This window comes from Nematolebias whitei, chromosome 8 (genome assembly GCF_014905685.2).
Source record: "Nematolebias whitei isolate Nwh7 chromosome 8, NemWhi1, whole genome shotgun sequence".
NCBI lineage: Eukaryota > Metazoa > Chordata > Actinopteri > Cyprinodontiformes > Rivulidae > Nematolebias > Nematolebias whitei.
Genome location: NC_056505.1, coordinates 35,341,403 through 35,355,642, shown reverse-complemented (window position 1 = coordinate 35,355,642; position 14,240 = coordinate 35,341,403). Strand labels below are relative to the sequence as shown.

At 40.5% G+C, this 14,240-nt stretch overlaps 1 protein-coding gene across 1 annotated transcript in view; it reads left to right on the top strand.

Moving 5' to 3' along the window:
- Window positions 1-14,240, top strand: part of arvcfb (ARVCF delta catenin family member b) — a gene marked incomplete in the record, with an annotated part of 179,365 nt that overhangs the window by 31,047 nt on the left and 134,078 nt on the right.

Sequence of the window (14,240 nt, the reverse complement as noted above, 5' to 3'; positions counted from 1 at the left end):
CACAAACACATATACGTGTGTGTGTTTCGGGATGTTCTCTTGACTTATTTAGCATGCAATAAATTAAATGCATAAATAAATAAATGAAGCACACTACTGAAGCCTTCACATATCTGCCTGGTATTAAATATTCATCATTAGCATGTAGCTTTGAAAGTCAGTTTAAGTCTCATGCTCACTTGACCCCCCCCCCCCCCCCCACACACACACACACACACACTCACACACAGATGCAGACACAGTCACACAACATCAGCGCACCCTGAAGCACCACTGTCTCTTTGCATATGTTACCCTAATATTCACTGCACACCAGGAAGACTTGTTACACTTAACATTAAATTACTTTTTTGTGGGCTATTTATCTCTACTTAAAAAAACTTTATTTCAACACATTGTCATTTGTATCAAACTAATACAGATCTTGTTTGGATCCACTTTTGCCAACTTTAATTTTATAACAGAGCCGTTGGAGTGTAAAGCTTTGGATCGAGTGGTCTTGCTTTAGTTTTCCTCTGAGTTGATAGCTGTTGGGAGCCCTGTCATTAAAAATGCACTTTGACTAAATTGTGCCTCAGTGTTGTTCATTTGCAACACTGTGAGAAGAGAAAGAGCTCTGTTTGTTTTTGGAGTGATGAAGAAGGCATCATGTCTTCGTACTCTGGTTGACCTGCAGATATTCGATGTGTGTGATTTATGTTTAATGACCAAAATTAAGGTGTATATCTGCTAACCGCTGCCAGGCATCAACATTGGCCACTGATAAAAACTCATTTCAGTCGACTTCTAATGCCGATACTTTTTGAGCCATTTTATTTAGCATTTTATGGCAGAAGAACAACAAAACAGTATGTGAAATAAAGCTTAAATATTTTTTAATCATACAGTAGTGACAAGTGAAGTTCAGATTGCTTTTTTTCCCTAAATACCCATTAATTCTGTTTGCATTATCCAAAATCAACTTGTGAGTTGAGGCTGATTCACTTTGCATTTTTAACTCTGAGAAACAAAGTGCAGAGCTCGGTCAAGAATCAACAGGGCTGAATTGTTTCAGACTCACATATTTTCACTGATCCATTTGAAAATGTTTCCATTTGTGTGGGAGCTCCAATGTACGCACGCACACACGCACACGCACGCACGCACACACACACACACACACACACACACACACACACACACACATAAAGACACACTGCATATTTTGTACTGTGCAAATTCTTTAGAGCAGAGCTGGGTGAAATACATTTCTTCTCTTCTGAGAGTGAGAGAAAATGATAAATAAAATGACTTGGCTCTAGCTCATGCCTCCTGATATATTTACCCCGATGCACAATGGTTCTTTTATAAGACACGTATACATCCAACCTCACCTTATCACTTGACCTGTTGAAGGTTAGCAGTAAATCAGGGTGTGCTGATAATCACAATAATCCAGTTAGATAAATTTAAGATGATTGAGTCAGGTCTTCTGCATGGATCCTTTCGATTCAAAGTTTCAACAAAGAATAGTCTGTCCGGAGGACCTGACTCAACCTTGTTAGAGTAAATCAGGGTATTTTGCAGCTTGCCTTCCCCTGTGGCTCTGGTTCTGAGACTGAGAATAATTCTTTACCATGCAGTTTGCACAAGACCCTAAAAATATCCTTAGAAGTTTAATCTTGTCTGAATGTTTGCACATTTAAAAGGTAGTCTCCGTCATTGTGATAGTCTGTGTTATATTTGTTAGGTGTTATCTACTATATGTTGATTCAGTTCAATTCAGTTTATTTTCATATCACCAAGTCACAACAGAAGTAATCTCAGGGCACTGAACAGAAACATTCATCCATCCATCCATCCATTTTCTTTACCCGTTTATTCCATTTTGGGTCACGGGGGTCGCCGGTGCCCATGTCCAGCAATCACTGTGCGAGGGGCGGGGTACACCCTGGACGGGTCGCAAGTCCATCACAGGGCCACATAGAGACAAACGAGACAAACAACCATTCACTCTCTCACTCACACCTAGGGACAATTTAGAGTTACCAATCAGCCTAACATGCATGTTTTTGGTCTGTGGGAGGAAACCGGAGTACCCGGAGAAAACCCACGCATGCACGGAGAGAACATGCAAACTCCACCCAGAAAGGCCCCCGGACCGGGATTTGAACCAGGGACCTGCTCGCTGAGAGGTAGCAGCTCTACCAGTTGCGCCACCGTGCTGCCCCAGAAACATTCATATGTAAAAATAATAATTTCAGACTTTATCGGAGGAGCAGACTGCTTTGAATTTAACTCCATCACAGAACTCTCATCTTGAGCATGAAGGCGACAGTGGAAAGGAAAAACTCCCTCGTGAGTAAGAAACCTTTAGCAGAACCATGCTCAGGACAAGCAGCCATCTGTTTCAACCGGCTGGGTTTGGTAGGAACAGATGAACAATGGCAGGACAAGAATCACATGTTAAGATAGAAATAGAATCAAATGAAAACTATTCAATTTTAACAATTAATTTAAATAAATTAGGTCAATTTGTCCTCTAGTAGTCTAAGCTTAAGGCAGCATAACAAGCCAACCCCAACTATATGATTTATCAAAAAGGAAAGTCTTAATCCCAGTCTTAAAACTGGACAATTTGTCAGCCTCATGGACAGAAACTGGAAGTTGGTTCCACAAGAGAGGAGCCTGATAACTGAAAGATCTTCCTCCCATTCTGCTTCTGGAAACTCTAGGGACCAGGAGATAGCCTGCACATTATCACAATGTTTATCGCAACATACTGGGGAATGTTTCAGGCCATTGGGGTCATACCAGTCCTTCAGCAGAATATGGAGACTTTCAGTCAGGATGTCAGTATTTTAGTTGCACTGCACTAAATGAAGTGGCAGGTTTTAAGAACAGCTGTTATTTTCTTGGGTGTTATACATCTTTATACCATTTATGAGCAGCTCTGGAGAAGAACATACTTTTTCATACTGTTTTGGTTCCAACAATGTGGCTTCGCCTCCATTACCTCCTGGCCTCTTCCTGCAGAAAATCCACATTCCTCAACCCAAATTCATCAGATAAGATAAATTAGCAAAAAAGAAAGAAAAAAGCCTATTACTGTAGTATTCTCATATTTGAACTGCTAGCTCTCTTCAAAACTCAAAAAGACAGCCAGTAACGATAGAAGAAGACGGGTAAATATTCACTAAATAAGAGACCCTGTGGCTGGAAGGGCAGACGACTTTTAGAGAGAGGGTGTCAGGGGGACAATGAGCGTTAGTAGCTTGACAGGAAGTGAAGCGTATGTCCCCCTTCCAGCTCCCTGCATCTCCAGTGGACCTCATATAAACTGAGCTTCTCGTAAAGCTGGTCTCAGAGCGTCCTTCTCTTCACACTGCATTCCCCCTTCAGTCACCAGTCTTCTGACAAAATCATGCTGACAGGGATCCAGAGGCTGAGAGGAGGGGCACTGCAAACAAGCCACTCTATGGGAACCCAAAGCTACACCATCATAGCAAACCCACCCCTGGCTCTCACTCCACCCACCACCCGTCGGCTGCTCAGAGCTACCGCCAGTCTTCATCTTCGCCGCCAAATTCTTCTTTCACCCTTTCTCCTGGCTGCACCCGCTGTCTAAACAATCAAACTTGGACTGTGCGGGCCGACCTCACTGCATCGCTCATCAGTTTAGTTTGCTCTTCAGGCTCCTGTGATTTTGCCTCCTTTGGTTTTATTCATTATCCGCCTCCTTCGCTTTGTCTCCTCTGCCTCTTACTGAGCACAGCGTATCCTCTCACTGCTCCAGTTTGCTGACTGCTGCCATACAGTCCATGGTTTCTGTGATTTTTTTTTTTTTGGATGTTTGACTCTTAATCTGACTCCTGGCCATAAATTACGAGGAAAACATATGTGGTATGTGACTCCATGCGCACAAGACTGTTTGTGTGTTCAGTGTGTAATTGATGGCATATGTGAGAAATTATCCAAGGTTTCAAAATATTTCCCGGCCAATTTGCATGGGAATATCAGACTCTACACAGCTTAAGGTGGTGTTGAATGTTGCCATGGGTTAAACTGGGGTTTCCATCTGTCCCACATAGCCTGTTTTGAGTGGGAAAAATGGTTGCAATGCTCTGTCGGGAAGCAATCACGTCTGAGTCAGTCACGGCCTGGCTACGTTTTGTCTTGTCTCTAGGCACTGGTGCAAAGGAACAAAAGGGCACATCAGTGGAGGGTGGTGTAGACGGGGGACTTTCTTGGATGAGGTAGAAAAAGCAGGCCTGGGGAGGGAAATAATGGAGGTGTCTGAAACCAAGAGACCAAGCGTGAAAGAGATGAGGGAGGAAGCCCAGATTTGGCCCAGGATCAGTCGTCAGAGGAGTGATTAAGGTCCTGTCATTTCCAGATGCATCATCTGGACTTTGCTGCCCCTCATTAGTTATTTCTCTTTGCTCTGCCACTTTCACAACAAAAGATGTTCAAAAGGTAAAACATACTTTTAACTGCTAAAAGTTACAAATATCACTACCATGTCCTATACAGTATTGGCTGAAAATGAGAAGTTACTTGCCCTACTGGCCTTGGATATGACCTCATGATCCCCCTCTCTTTTTGTACCATGGAAGAAAGCTCTTTTGGGTTCTTAAACACAGTCAGCCTCTTGTTTTCCCTTCCTCCACTTGACTTCCCTTTTTCACCAGCTTCATCACACAAGCAGGTCTTTTTTGAAGGTTTAGATCGTGTGACCACAGTTCACATTTGCTTTTCCCCCCAGTGCACCACACTCTCATGCACTCTGTCTGCCTCGCCTTCTCATTTGAACTTTGTCATGTGATTCTTTGCCATGGAATGCTGCTGGGAGGGCAGGTGGTAGAAACAGAAGGGGCTGATGGGAAATTGGTCGACCCAAGGTTGGCTGGGCGATCTTTGCTTGAGGATTAATTGTGTAAGAGCCATGTAATGATTGCTGGCATGGCTTCGGAGTGAAATCCTGTTAGTCACTGCTCAGGGGTCAGGCAACCTCTAAGAGTGTTGTGTATGGGTGCACAACAGTGTGTTATGAAAGAAGGTGACACTGATCACACCAGCATGCATGACCAGGTGGTGATCTGACAGAGCGGGTCTCAAACCGAATAACTAGAGCCTCCCTCCCACTGTGTTCAGACTGAGACGAACAGATCTAATTTCTGCTCTTGTGTGGGAGTGAGTGGGAAGTGTGCGTGTCATGTGTGTCTGCAGTAATTTGTAATGGGAAAAATTAACTCTGTTCGTAGAAAAAAAAAAATCACTTTTTGTCTTAAAACCTGAATAAATTTGCAGTCTTGCAAGTAATCTAACACCAAGTAGTCTAGTCTTATTTCACTACCCGTTTGCAGCCATTTAGGCATTCATTAGTCAAATAGTTAGCCATGTTGTGATAGGACACACACAACATGCAATTCCAGTATGTGTGTGTGTGGTTGTGACTGTCTGCATGAGGCTTTGACCGGAGGAGAAATATAAAAGATTTAAGAGCTTGATGTCTCAGTCACTGCTTAGGTTGTAAATGGTCTATTTTAGATCAGCAGCAGATTGTTGTGTATTGCTTGCAGTGAAGTCACATCAAAAGGTGGACATGGCCCACAGATAACCAGCAGAGCTTTGAAATTTTTAAATGTACAGTGTACTGTTTGACATAACACAAGTTAAGACGGTAAAAAAACAAACAAGTTTTTCTATTATATATCTCACGTCGAAGATTATGGTGGAACGTACACCCAGTCTTTTTCCATGGATAATCACTGCATTCTGATGAGACAGAAGGTCACAGGGATTCTAATCAAAACTTTATCCAATGGGAAGCAAAATATTACAACTTCATTTTGTTGCTTTGGATTCTATAACTACAATGTCCACGAAACGTGTGCACTATTTGACCTATACATATTTAAGGAATGACTCATTCTTTAAACTGCATCAGAAGTTTTCTTATCATTTCCCCGTAGGGAAAGAAAAGCTCCTTATCTGCTTGCGCTGGATTTTACTTTTATCTTTCTATTCTCAGACAACACCGGGCATCTTATTGAACGCCGATGATAAATTAGTGTGGATTGATGGCAGATAGTCGGCTGCTGTTAATTGACACCGCTGTATCACTTATAACCTCCTTCCTTTGTATTCTTTGTAGTGATCCTTTTTCTTCTGTTTTTCCTGTATAGCAATCCATAAACTGGTTACTTAAAAGGGTTCATATGTCTCTTCACGATCTGCTGGAATGAAATATACTCCATGGGAGATTACTCAGTCTTTTGTCAAGTGTATTGTTTTTTAGAAGGGTTGATTATTGTGGCTGATGTTGAGATATTGGGAAATACAAGTTCTTAAAAATTGTGCTGGGTGTAATATACATAATAAACTACTATGCATTTTTTTTTTAAAAACCTAAAGTTCCTTCTCAATAAATGCATACTCCAGTACTTTTACCCAGTTAACTTCTGGACGTTATGAACTCCAAAATCAAGAAATCCCTCAGTCCTCATCTGAGCCACTTGTAAGCTTTTTTGCTATTTGATGAGAAATGATTAAGATAAGATAATAAGAACAGTTTTTTTTTAAAGTGAGGTTTTGTGGCGTTATCAGTAGTTGGTAATGCTTGCTATAAAACGCAGTGTTTTGATTTTGAATATCACGTACAAGTTTTCTCAGGAAAGATGAGCTAATGGCTACTCCAAGTGGCACCAGTTTTAAGGTAAATGTGACAAATAACACTTTGAGTCTCAGAAACTTCTTTGGTTCATATGTGTTGTTTTCTAAACCATTACACTGGCAAAACATTAACTTTTGATGTGTTTTACATGAAAGTTTTTTATTTACACTGATACTATGGCCAGTCTGCAGTTAATTACCAGTGATAATCCATGAAAACTTGACTTGTAAATCAGGACAAGTTGAGTTTACCTGAAGTGAGTAACTCTGATTACTACTTTACTTTTCTATCGTATAGATTTTGTCTAGTTATACTGAAACATGGTTTTGTGATACAATATGTATGGGTGGCACGGTGGCGCAGTTGATAGAGCTGCCACCTCTCAGCGAGAAGGTCGTCGGATCTAATCTTGGCTGGGGGTGGGGGGATTGGGGGAATTTCTGGGTGGAGTTTGCATGGTTCTCTCTGTGTTGTGTGGGTTTTCTCCTGGTACTCCAGTTTCCTCCAAAAACATGCATGTTAGACTGATGGGCAATTCTAAATTGTCCCTAGGTGTGAGTGAGAGAGTGAATGGTTGTTTGTCTCTAGTTGTCCCTGCGATGGACTGGAGACCTGTCCAGGGTGTCCCCCGCCTCTCACACAGTGATAGCTGGACATGGGCACCAGTGACCCCCGTGACCTGAAAAGGAAGAAATCGTTAAAGACAATGGTTGAATGAATATGTATTTCACAAAGACCAGCACTAGTACTACACTTTAACTAGAAAAGTCTTGCAAACTTTTTTGTAGTAATTAGAACCAACTGTTAAATTCTCAATGAGCTTCTAATGTTTGTATTTTTTGTAAGTTTTCTACAAAAACTACAAAAACAAAAACTCTGGGTTTTCTGTTTGTCATTTTGACAGATTTGGAAGGGAACAGGTACTTCCAGGTGGCATTCTCAAGAAACCAGTAGGCCTGGGTTTAGAATGCCAATGGTTTGGATCTAATCAGAATCTGTTCTATCTTCCCTTAAGGTCCAGCAGCCTAATATAATTCAATTCTACAAGGTTTGCATGCAGCTAAATGTATTTTCTTTTTCTTATCACATTATCCTGTATGCCCTTTGTAATTCCTCTTTAGAGATCAGCCATTAAGTCGCTGTGCTCCACCTCTCTTACTCTTGACTGCTTTCCTGAGTCTCCTTGACTCACAATCAGGGTTATTTTCCCCTGTGGCCATCAAAAAGCTATGCTAGCCCACAGCCAGACGGCTTTTAATCATTTATTTAGGCTCTGTAATGCTGAGTTCAACTCCACTCTCATTTAGTTCATACTGAGACATGGGGGGGTGAGAACAAAGTAAATGAAAAACAGTGGATGTCAAAGCTACAAAAGATTCCCCTTTTTATTCTAGTGCTTAAACAAATGCAGGATGCTGCTTCTTTAATTGTTTCTTCTTTGGAAACCTCTGAGTTTGACCATAGAACCTGTCATCAGCCTTACAGGTATAACAGACTTGATATATAAGGAGCTGCAGAAGAAAATAATATACAAGGTTTGTACACAGTCCCCCTATCCTAACAATAAAAGTCATACCCTGAATGCAGTGAGGTTCACACAAATTGCACAGCTTTGGTACAATATGTTAAAAATATTATTTAGCAAACATTTAAATAGTGGTCTTCTGTTTGAACTACAACGGTCCCATTATTCTTGAGCTAACACCTGTTTTTCAGATTTTATTTAGCAGTTCAAGAAAGTATTATTTTCCTGTGTGGATCTGTGCTCCTGAAAATAAGACATTTGCAAACCAGAAGCCAGTGAATGTCAGCAGATGGGAAGAGACCATGTATACTCCTTCTGACCTTTCAGTCAACTGCATTTTTCTGTCTGTGCAACTATATATTGTATACTAATTTTTCTTTCACTTCACTTGGTATTTGAAAGAAAGACATTTTCCACTTGAAAAATGTTTTAAAAACTGAAACACAATCAGTTTTTTGCTTTTAACAGTGGGCACAAAATCAAGAGGGTAATTCACGTGCATAATTGACCAGAACAAGTGTGTTGATTGGACACAATTAATCAGCTCTGACCTTTCTTTTCCCCAACAACACTAGAGGGCTCTTCCCAGTAAGACTGTGGTGTTTAGCCTGAGGTCAGCTGTGAAAGCAATCTTTTCCTTATATCACTGTTTGATTTAAATAAACGTGTCTGTCTTCATGCACCAGATATCTTTCATAGTTAATGGTCCCATTATTGGGAGTAATGACTGGGAACAACTTTTATTGGAAGATGTTTTTTTTTTAAAGGATAATGACATGACTTGGTGCCAACTGACTAAGCTACTAGTGAGAGTGAAGCAGGTGCGCTGATGAGGTGATAAGTAGACCCAAAACAAATTACCATATTTTTTTCCCAGCTGGGACATGGAAGCTAGAAAGTTGTGAGATTAGGGCAAAAAACAAAGTAAAAACTTGTCTGATCAGCACGATGGACTGGAGTTCAATAAAGACTGTGAGCTTTGAAGCCAGAAAGAAGTTTTCCAATCAATGAAGAGCCGTTTACTTGTTAGTATCTTCAAAGAGATGATGAAACAAGCAGCCTTTCCTGTATAGTTCACTCAATACACCATCAGGATTAACACAAACACTTCATTTTTTTGTCTTCTTGTTCTCAACACACCACTCATCCCAGCATCTTGTAATTGGTCTGTATGGTTTGGAGCTGATTTGTTTTAATACGCCATTTGAAGGTGGACATGTTACAATATAGTCTCTGTCTGTACGTCCGTAAACTTTACCTTGTCCAGCCCATAACTTCTGATCCGCGCAAGATAATGTAAACTTCATAAACATAATGTATAGAAGTGTGTTTTCATACACCCATGCATCATCACTTGAAAGAGTTTCACATACACTTTCCATCGCCCCAGCTTCAAGGTCAAGGTCACAAATGAAGGTCAATTGTAATACAAGGCATTTGTCAGGGCCATTGCTGTAGATTGCTGTTTTGCTGTGTATTAGTTTGTCAACGAGTGTATAATGTGCTGTATGCGGTACTCTTGTTATTGTAAGAGACAGCCTATATTAACTTAGCTTGTGCAGCTTCTTTTCCCTCTTCAGTCTCTTTTCTGATGGTCTCTATCAGGTTTGTCATGAAAGGCTGACATGGTAGTAAAAACATAGTTGCATTGTTTATTTATATAGGTTTGACTTGTCTTATTGACAATGTTTTCCCATTACATTACAGTTTTGGTCATTTTATCAGGCTTTCAAATGGCAAGGTTAATGATGGAATATACTGCACTTGTACTTTTGGTATGAGCTTACTCTTGAATATACTCATAGTACCGTAGATGTCATTCCTGAACAAAATATTACCTCTAAACAGCAGCACCAAAAGCTGTTACAAAAGTACAATATTTTTACGCAAATGTAGGGTTTCAATGTTAAACTTAGAATAACCATTTCAGCCGTTTTTAGAAACCAACTCAAAATGACTGTTGCTATTTTTTATTACCTCAGTTAATCTAGATAACTAAACCAGCCACTAGGTCACACAAGTCAGTGTATCTCTTGTGTCGGTCCCATGCCTGGGTAAATGGTAAGGGTTGTGTCAAGAACGGCATCTGATGTAAAACACTTGCCAAATCAAACATGCAAGTTCCAAGAGAATGGAAATGACTGTAGTCAACACTTTTTCCCAAAAGAGGGAGGGACATAGTCACCTGTAAGATCAGAGGGAAGAATACGCAGGTAGTGGATGCTAGAGTTAGATTAGAGGTGACTATTTGTGAGTAGCAGTATTTTTTCAACCCAAGAAGGAGCACCACAGATGCCATCTTTGCTTTGTGGATGCTGAAGGAGAAGTACAGAGAGGGTCAGAAAGAACTTCATTGTGTCTTTGTGGATTTAGATAAAGCATATGACAGGGTTCCGTGGGAGGAGGTGTGGTATTACATGAGGAAATCGGGAGTGGCAGAGAAGTATATTAGACTGGTACAGGACATGTATGAGGATAGCAGGACAATGGTGAGATGTGCTGTAGGAGTGACAGATAACTTCAAGGTGGAGGTGGGATGCATCAAGGACTGGCTCTGAGCCCCTTCTTGTTTGCTCTGGTGATGGACCAAGTAACAGATGAGGTCAGGCGGGAATCCTCGTGGACTATGATGTTTGCAGATGACATTGTGATCTGTGGTGAGAACAGGGAACAGGTGGAAGAGAACTTGGAGAGATGGATATATGTACTTGAAAGAAGAGGAATGAAAGTCAGTTGTAGTAAGATGGAGTACATGTGTGTGAATGAGAGGGAGGCTGGTGGAACAGTGAGGCTACAAGGAGCAGAGCCACAAAGGTGCAGGACTTCAAGTACTTGGGGCCCACTGTACAGGAAAATGGAGAATGCAGTAAAGAGGTGAAAAAAAGAGTCCAGGCAGGATGGAGTGGATGGAGAAAAGTTTCAGGAGTTATTTGTGACGAAAGGGTGTCAGCAAAGGCCAAAGGAAAAGTTTACAAGACAGTGGTGAGACCAGCTATGTTGTATGGTCTGGAGACAGTGACACTGACAAAAAGACAGGAGAAAGAATTGGAAGTGGCAGAAATGAAGATGTTGAGGTTCTCCTTAGGAGTGACAAGGATGGATAAGATTAAGAATGAGATCATCAGAGGTACAGCACAGGTTGAACAACTGGGAGATAAAGTTAGGGAGGCCACACTGAGATGGTTTGTACCTGTCCAGAGGAGGGACAGTGGGTATACTGGTAGAAGGATGTTAGAAATGCAGCTGCCAGGAAAAATACAAAGAGGAGATATATGGATGCAGTTAGAGAGAACATGGAGGTAGTTGGAGTGAGGACAGAGGATACAGAGGACAGAGTGAGATGGAGGAAGATGACTTGCTGTAAAGACCCCTAAAGAGGGAAAAGCTGAAAGAATTAGTAATCTAGATAACCAGATTATAAAAAATTAAACTTTTTTGATATCTTCAAATAGTATTCTGTTATAATAGGCATGGGCACTGGTGGAGATTTCGAGCTTGTATTATAGCTCTTTTGTGATAAAGATCAATGAGTGTAAAGTAAAAATTAAAAGCATTTTGAAATCAAAAAGGGAATGATCATAAAATTTACTTTTCATAAACCCTAACTTAAGACTGGTTAAAGTTGTGTGAGCTAAAAACATGCAGTATTCCTTTACCCTTTCTTTAAAAGACCTCCACTCTGACTCGGCCAGCACTCTGTGTCTCTCCATCTCCATCCTCTCCGCCCTCCCCATTACTGTGATTTCCTCTCCTTCTTGGCTCCGTGCTGTTTTGGTTATCAGTAATTGCCTCAAATGCTTTCCTTCCCCTCTCCATCATGAAAGCTGTAATTTTGTCACTCTTGCCCACCAGCAGCCCATGCCAGGGTGCTGCACATCCAACCACTGACTTCATGTTGTTTCCAGTCAGAAGGAAATGCAGCAGCACATTTTTCTTATAGGGTGAGGTGAAGAATACAGGACACTCACTTTTATCTGTAGCTCATAAAGGATTTTATTTTTACTCTTTGCAAGTCTATGACCTCTCTATGAAATAATAAACAAAAAAAAAACATTTATTTGAACTTTTCTTTACATTTGGCTTTAAGTTATCAATAGGTAAGAAGTTGTTAGCCAGTCTGTTCTACAGTATTTCCAGTAAGTGAACTATGTATTTTCCTTTTCTTTGGAATTTTATTTAATTCTCTAACTACGTATCAGATACAAGTTTGGAGCTCAAAGTGGTGGTCATCTCAGTTCAAGATGGCTGCCACAGGGAACTGACTTTGAAAAACACAATAAATGGGTACAATCAGTCAGTTATACTGATACTGTTCTAACATTTGGTGTGGTTGCAGCAGTGCATTATTAACAGCACATATACGTGCTACCTATTTTGAAAGAATACGTAAAACTTTTGCATTAGCTACTAGTCAACCCTGTCTGTGTGTAAGCAAAATTTCTCCTCAACCAGTGGAAAGAATTTACTGAAATATTTAGAAAGTGTTAACTGGATATACAACGGGAGTCGGTCTTATTACAGATGATTGGCAGAGCCAGTTAGCATTAGCCAACACACAACTGGTAATAATTATATACAATTTTAACTAAAATTAAATGTGGGAGGTGCTGAGAGTCATTCACAGCACAAACTTTAAGTCTGATATTGCAATTAACATTATTGTCAAGGCTTTAACAAAACAGCTGAAACTGTAATTTTTAACACAGTGATCATAACTATGGTCATAATTTAAAACTCTAACTTCAATGGCAGTGGGTGATAGAAAATCCTTAATGCTACACTACCTTAGATAAATAATGTTACTAATTGAATTTTTATGTATATGAATGTTTCTGTTCAGTGCCCTGAGAGGACTTCTGTTGTGACTTGGCACTACAGTAGTCCCTCGCTACTTCGCGGTTCGTTTATCTCGGACTCGCTCTATCGCGGTCTTTCAAAATAAGAATGGACATGACACACAACTGGCTGATTGATGGATGAGCCACACAATTGGTGGGCAGAGAGACACTCACACGTCTGAGCCGTGTTCTGTTTGTACCGACGGTTTTCGAGTGGTGGGGTTGCGTTCAGCGTGAGGGTTCAGGATGAGGGAAGAGGCTGCCTTTAGCTTTTTAGCTAGCACACCTGCATTGCGAACCGCTAGTTTAGCATTCCGTCAGTGCCGACAGGTGGTCTGGGGTGGGGGGGGTGGGGTTCAGTAGACGGGCTGCTAGGTTCTGTTGACAGGGTGGGGCGCCCCGCCCCGGTGGGCGTGGTCCCTAACACCTGTGATAAACGAGGGACCACTGTATATAAATAAATTGAATTGAATTGAATAGGCATTAATTCCCAAATTACTCAGTCTATTTTTCAACCCAAATTCTAGTTTAATTTATAAGTACACTGACTCTCCAACAACGTTTTTTTTAGTTAAATTTGACAATTAAAATAGTGTTTTAGACATTCACAGCTATTAATTTCTTGTGTTGGAGTTTAAGCAGAACTTGTGTTCAAATCTTATTTTCTTGAAGTCATTTTGATAACATAAAAATGTGTCACCTTTACACGTGTAGTGTTTTCTAATAACTTTACAATGTGAATTTATTCCATTAAAGGCAGGAATTCATATGCGTCATGGGTTTTCTTATGAAAGCCATTTTACTTGATCATTTTTATCTAAACGTTTGAGTCACATTTGCTTCATCATACTGCAATGCTTCCTTCCCAATCTTTTTTTATCATAAATATTTTGCATGCATCTCGTTGTCTCGGGGTAATTTAATACTCACACCTTATCCATGTTTTGTAGTTTCACCCTCTCCATCTACCTAATGCTTAAGTGCTGCATTGTAAATCACAGTAGGCATTAAATTTAATCCCCTTAGTTTTCAGTGTTCTTCTCTTGCCTTCCTTTTTGCTGCTGCTTCCTGATTTCAGCGTTGTCGTAGAAATAAATGGAATATGATTGCAGATGATTATCTGCATGCATGTTGTATGTCTAACAGATGATTACCTGAAAGTAGTTTTTCTCCGTGCTGTTATTCATTATGAAAATCTTCTGGTTTGTTGACTCCTAATTGC